The sequence below is a fragment of the Gambusia affinis genome, linkage group LG19, assembly GCF_019740435.1.
Source record: "Gambusia affinis linkage group LG19, SWU_Gaff_1.0, whole genome shotgun sequence".
NCBI lineage: Eukaryota > Metazoa > Chordata > Actinopteri > Cyprinodontiformes > Poeciliidae > Gambusia > Gambusia affinis.
Window position 1 is genome coordinate 12,759,769 of NC_057886.1, and position 6,231 is coordinate 12,765,999.

The window sequence follows — 6,231 nt, forward strand, 5'->3', positions numbered from 1 at the left end:
GATGCAGCTGAGAGGGAAGTGAAGTTGGTTTAACTCAGGAAATAGGAGAAATTGCAGATGCTATATATGGGGAATTAAGAAGAAGACTATAAATACCAAATTACAACAAAGCACAAAAGATTATGGTCTTTTGATTACTTTCACACTGAGCTCATTTCTGGTAAAGGGAAGTTATCTTTTCTTTTGTTTCGTCTATAATGAGGGGCAGTTTACTGTTGCTACATGCCTGTCCAGAAGGAGCGAATACTCCAAGTCAGTGACTTGATGCAATCTGCTTTGTTTTGTTGGATAGGAAACCTCTTGACCAATTTGAGTAATAAATTGAACTTCACTGCATTTTCTGATCCCTACAGTCAATTTGAAATGTATAGAATTAAGTCTGAATCTGTCTGTACGATTGGATTGGATTGGATTGGATTTGCAACAAGCCTTGAGACAATGTTTTTGTTTTTTTAAATTGGTGCAATATAAATAAAACGAACTGAACTGGTTCCTGAGCTGAGGAACATAATAACTAAATGCCGCCTCTTGAATGGTTCTGATCACAGAATGAGCGGACCTTGGATGACCTGAGGGTTTAACATGGTTCATTTACCAACGATGGAAAGACTATAGTATAACAACAATTTAAAGCAGAGTTTGAAAATGAAACATCCCAAGGACAAATAATTGCTGAGTACAAGATCTAGTAGTTCCTGTTTTGCAGTTTACCACAGGCCAGAGGAAATGGCAAACATGTGGAAGAAGGTGCTCTGGTCATATGAGACGAAAACCGAACTTCTGTAAGTGGTGGAAAACTAATATATATCATGTTAAGTGCTGTCCTGAACATTTCTTTTTGTGTTCTTAATCCTGATTGTTTACCAAATATTCCCTTGAGGCACAGTAAAGGTTTGAGCTGAACACAACACAATACCCTGAGTATGTCATCCTACCAGTAAACCACATTGGAGGTTCATCTTCCTGCTGTAGGCTACTGTAAAAAGGTTTAGCTCATAGCATTTTTGTGATAGAATGTTTTTTTGAATACATTGATGCCTGTGATTGTTGTGTGACACAATGTATAATATTATAACCATCAATGAAATCTATAAAATAAATGACCACTTTTTTAATTCTCTTATTTAATTTGCACTTGAAGAGAAAACAGAGCAATCAAATTTTAAAAACCTGATCTGCTTTGAAAATGTCCACAACATGTGCTTAACAATAGGTCCCACAGAGATTTATTTCAGATCTTTCTTTTCTTTGTGAACATATCTGTTGATCCACACTTTGGCACCAGGTGTGTTTGCCACCTGCCAGCTGGGCTGAACAGTGTGAGGTCTGTGATGCTCTCATCATACCCTCATCAGACAGATAGGAGGGCGCCTGCTACCTCACTTCTTCCTCATGCCATTTTTTCTTCTTTTTGTCAGCACTGTCAGGTTGGTGTGTGTGTGTGTGTGGGCGTGTGTGTGAACTTCTGCACACACACAGAAGTTTACTGATGAGATTTTTCCTTGCAGATAAGGGAGTGCTGGGTTTCTGTGTGTGTCCATGGCTGCTAAACCAGGTGGTGCCATCAGACAACTGAATTATGGGACTGTTCAATTCATGTTTTTACTTGGACTGCGTCTCGATGGGGCTCGAAATAACGAGGCGAAGAACATCCTGAATATCATCATCTCAATGAAGTCAAGCATCTCTGGGAGGCCAAGTTCAGCTGAGTACATTACTCCTCTGATGATGACGGATCAAAGTAAACACTGATAATGGTTACACTGCAATCAATAATACTGCCGGCCCTGGAATGTCGGTTGCACTGGCTACTCCCGACCTCACACATACAATCGCACACATGCACATAAGTCCTTATTTCTCATCAGCAGTGACAGATTCTGAGCTCTCATCCTTTCTTCCCACAAGCCAAACACTCCTCACTCCTTCCTTCTAATTGTAGACTTTTGATTTATTTGATGTGCAAAGGAAAACTGGCTTCTCCTGCTGCGCTCCCATCAGAAAACATGCACCCTCTCACACTAATCCTCTTTCGAAAACAGCCACTGGAAAGCGCCGCTTCTCCCTTTCTAATTACACTTGCAAGCTTCTTCTCCCATTAGAGGCTGACTTATCGCTCTAGAGAGACATCTACTCTCTGTAGTTCCTGTGCTACACCCACTTCCTCTCCCTTCCTCTCTTGACTCTTCCTTGAGTTTTATTGGGACCGACAGCAGCCCTGTCAAACTCACCTCAGCCAGACAGAGAAAAAAAGATTTATTGTAAAAGGAAAAGAGATGCAGTTTCTAGAAAGAAAGTCAAAACTAATTTTAATACTGCTGTTAAAAAATTGGGTACTAAAATATGAAGGAATCTGTGCTACTTGGCCGCAAGTTCTTATCTTTGTAAGTGTCACAATGAATCTCCTGAGCTATGGTCCAACTCCGGTTTATCAGCATTCAAATGCCTCTTTTCACTTGACCGAGGTCAACACTGAATTTCTAGAGCTATTTCTGTCATTTTTTCTCTTCTACTGCTTTAACTTGAGTGAAGTGACTCAGTAGGGTTAGAAATCCATTAATTTTACTGCAAGAGTATAACTTGACTTTATTTTATTTTTTTATGCAGGTGAAGAGTGAGGTGAGGAATGGACAGTGTGAGAGAGGACTCTGGACAATCTAACAAGGTTAGCCAAAGAGGAATAGGAGTTAATTCAAATTGAATGTTAGATATGTCAAAATGTTTCAGCATCAAATGCTATTTCAATAGAAGTTGAAATTATTTGTGGCATTTACTCATTGTTTAGATAATACATTGACGTGCATCTATAACTTTTAATTGAGTTTGTTGCCCTCATCTTTATAACATTAGTCAGTAAGCAGTGCTTATATTATAAACTTATGAATGTTATACTTAGCTAGTACCCAACATTTTGTTGTTTTTGGAGCAATGCTAGAGTAATTCTCCGAAATGAGAAGGTGAAGGTTTTAAATAGAGCCCAAAAGGTCATAAAATAGTGTTTTGCATCAACACACATCTTTGAGTGATTAAAAGTTTGAGCTTTTTTTTTTTTTTTTAAACACAGTCAACATTGCTTCACCTGAATGAGGTAAGAGACGTAAGTGTTTCTGAGGGACTTGCCACCCAGAGGTGAAACCAGAAAGTAGAAACTCCAGAGCACAGTCAAAAACCGTAACCTCAACTATCTGTCGCTTGAATAAACCTTTCCTGCCCTAATCCAGTGTTTACATTCAACGCTGGGCAGTAATGATAGCCATGAGACCATGGACCACACCACGGGCCCTATACACCTTCCCCTCTCCAACCGCCTCGCCACCTTCCACCGCTAAGCCCCGAAGCTGTTTCACAGGAGCCAAATACCTTAAATACATAATTAGCGGGGTCATTTGTACAAAGTGGGCCCCAGCAAGGGCATGAGTGTCTTGGTGTGAGCTTGTGGGGGACAGATGGAGGATACTGAGTGAAGGAAGGGGGTTGCGGGGGGAGTAGGATATGAAGACGTAGGAGGACGGCGAACAACAAAGACATTCATTCATGGCTGTGGCCCCAGACAAACTTGGTTGCCGCCTTCTTCAAAGGCCACCTCTGCCTTTCCTCAAAACCCGGAGGCCACAGGTTGGGGAAGAGTGGAGAAACATAACAGGGGGGGAAATTAGGAAAAAAGTTAAGGGGCAGATGGCGGGATGTAAGAAATGATGGTAAAAGCCATGGCTAATCCTGACAATGTTGCTCATTAAGATCTAGATAACATCTTCAGTGACATGCATTTAGAGTATTATGAGCTGTTATACAGAACCAGAGGAAGCTGATCTAAGCTTGACGATTCATTTAGCACCACTTGTCACATCCTCTTATGATCTGTGAACCCTGAACTCCGACCCTTTGTATTGTAGGCACTAAAATCCCAGATTGCTCTTTGGAAGAGCCTAAAATTCCAGTGGGCCGTGTTTCACACTGGGAGACCTCCTCTATATTCTTCATATGCATGCACAATCACGCACATTTGCAGACTTTCGCATGCAAAGGCATACATGCACACAGCAACATAAAGCCCATTCAGCAGCCCGCTTTTCACACCTTGCCTGACCTTTGTGCCCCTCTGGTATTGTTTATAGAAGCACGTCCACTTAAGAGCTGACCTGTCTGGCCTCTCTTGCCGTGGTGCCGATTATCCACATCTTGAGTCCACGCTGTTCCCTCTTTTCTTTATTTTCCAACCCCCTGTCTCCATCCTATTGCACTCTCACTCCTCGGGGTATCCCCTCTCCTCCTCCCTCTTTCCACACCATGACATATTGCTTTCTTTTCTCTGTGTGGTGAACACGCCATGCACTCTAAATCCCCACTTCAGCCTCTCTCCTCGCCTTTTTAAAATAAAGCCGTGCATGTCAGATAAAAACAATAAAATCAATCAATTCCTCTGCTCTTCCTTTTATCTTTACTTTTTCTGACTTTATCCCTCCCGTTCCCCGAGCTTGTCGAATTGCTGTCTCTCTGATCCTTTCTTCTCTTTCATGTGTTGCCTTTCTTTATCTGGCTTCCTATTGAGGTAATAAGATGGGTGTATAGCAGGGAAGTGGAAAGGAGAAGGACTTTCATGTCCCTCCACCCTGGGATTAGGGTGAGCTCCTTGGGAAAAGCAATAAAGCCCCCTGAACCTTTCGTCTGTTCCTGATGTGTACTAGAGTAAAGCTCAGCTCATGCTCACTATGCAAACCTGAAAAAGCTCTTATTTCCTTTACATCACCATCCTCACTTGTGGCTTTCGAGATGCCTGCAGCTGCAGTACTTGTTTAAGTAAACTTCACACGTTTGACAAATAGTTCACAATGTTTAATCCTGTTAGAAGATTTTAAGAGCCTGAAGTTAATAAGTCTCTTGGCATCTACTAGTTTGGTATGAACCCAAACCTATTGGTGAAACAAGATTATAATGGATTTCTACCGTTGCGTACAGCTTCTGTGAATGCACAATCAGTAATAATTATAGCAATGAGGGTGTAGAAAAGTAATTAAATCTTTGTTTGAGGAAGGTTAAGAGCTATTCAGATGGAGTACACATTTTAGCTGATTAAATCTTTAGCCAATTAAAACAAGTGTTTAAAAAGTTTGCTGCCTCTTGTTCAAGCTACACTGGCTTTAGCCAATGTAATTATAGAAGAGTTACATTTGGCAACTTTTTTTTTTTTTTTTGCAAGAAAAGTTGCAAATAAAAAAGGTCTGCCATAGATAGCTTATCTAATCGTTCTTTTGTTTTGCAACATTTCATTCTAATTTGAGGTTTGTTTGTTTGCTATTGTGCTGGTGTAACTATTTTGTACTTTGCACAACATAGCTAATTAAATTGTCTTTTTTTTTAGCATGTGATAGCTTTCAAAAATACGTGGCATACGTTTTGGAACTAAACATTTAACAGTTCCATTAACAGAAATGCATTTATTACTGAAAACAGAGGAATTATGATTATTTGCATGTTTGTCCAACGGAAGTCGAACATATAGCATAATGGCACTGTTAAATCATCTATGAGAGCTAAGCGTGGATCCTGAGTTAGAGGAAATACGACCGTATATTGATGAAATCTTAATGTGAACAGTGTTAAACGATCCACCTTATAAACATGGCACTAGTCAGCTTTTCCAAAAACCACAAGCTGTTGTAAGAATTTTCACGTCATTCTACTCCAGTGACATTCCCCTTGCTTTGTAAAAATAATCCCAGTTTTCTGCTGTTGATCCACATTCATCACTGTTAACTCACTGGTAAAGGAAGCGGTTGTTTGCTCAGAAAGGGTGCAAGGTCAGGCCAGCACTGTAATGTTTTCAGACCACCTCAGTGAACTCATCATTTGTCCTGATTGTACATGAGTGCATAAAGAGCAAGTTCCCTCCACAGGGTGGAGTGATTTGTTCTCCTGTCAACACTGGGAGTAAAGCCTGACTAAACAAGGAGGGCATTCATGCAGTCGTCGATTTGCTTTGCTCACTCATTCACTCTTTCAAGGCGGACTTTGCTCTTTGAGGCATAATATGTGCACTTGTGAAGCTGATCGGGCGGGCATCTTCCTTATCAGCTTTCGAGATATGTGTGAAAAACAGCCTCTTGTTACAAATACACAATCTACGACTATCTATACAACACAACTTACCTTTGTGGAAATGTTTGCACTGCAAAAAAGTTTTGCTTATTGTGCCCACAATCAAAGTAAAGGCGAAGCTCAAGCCAGAGTTTT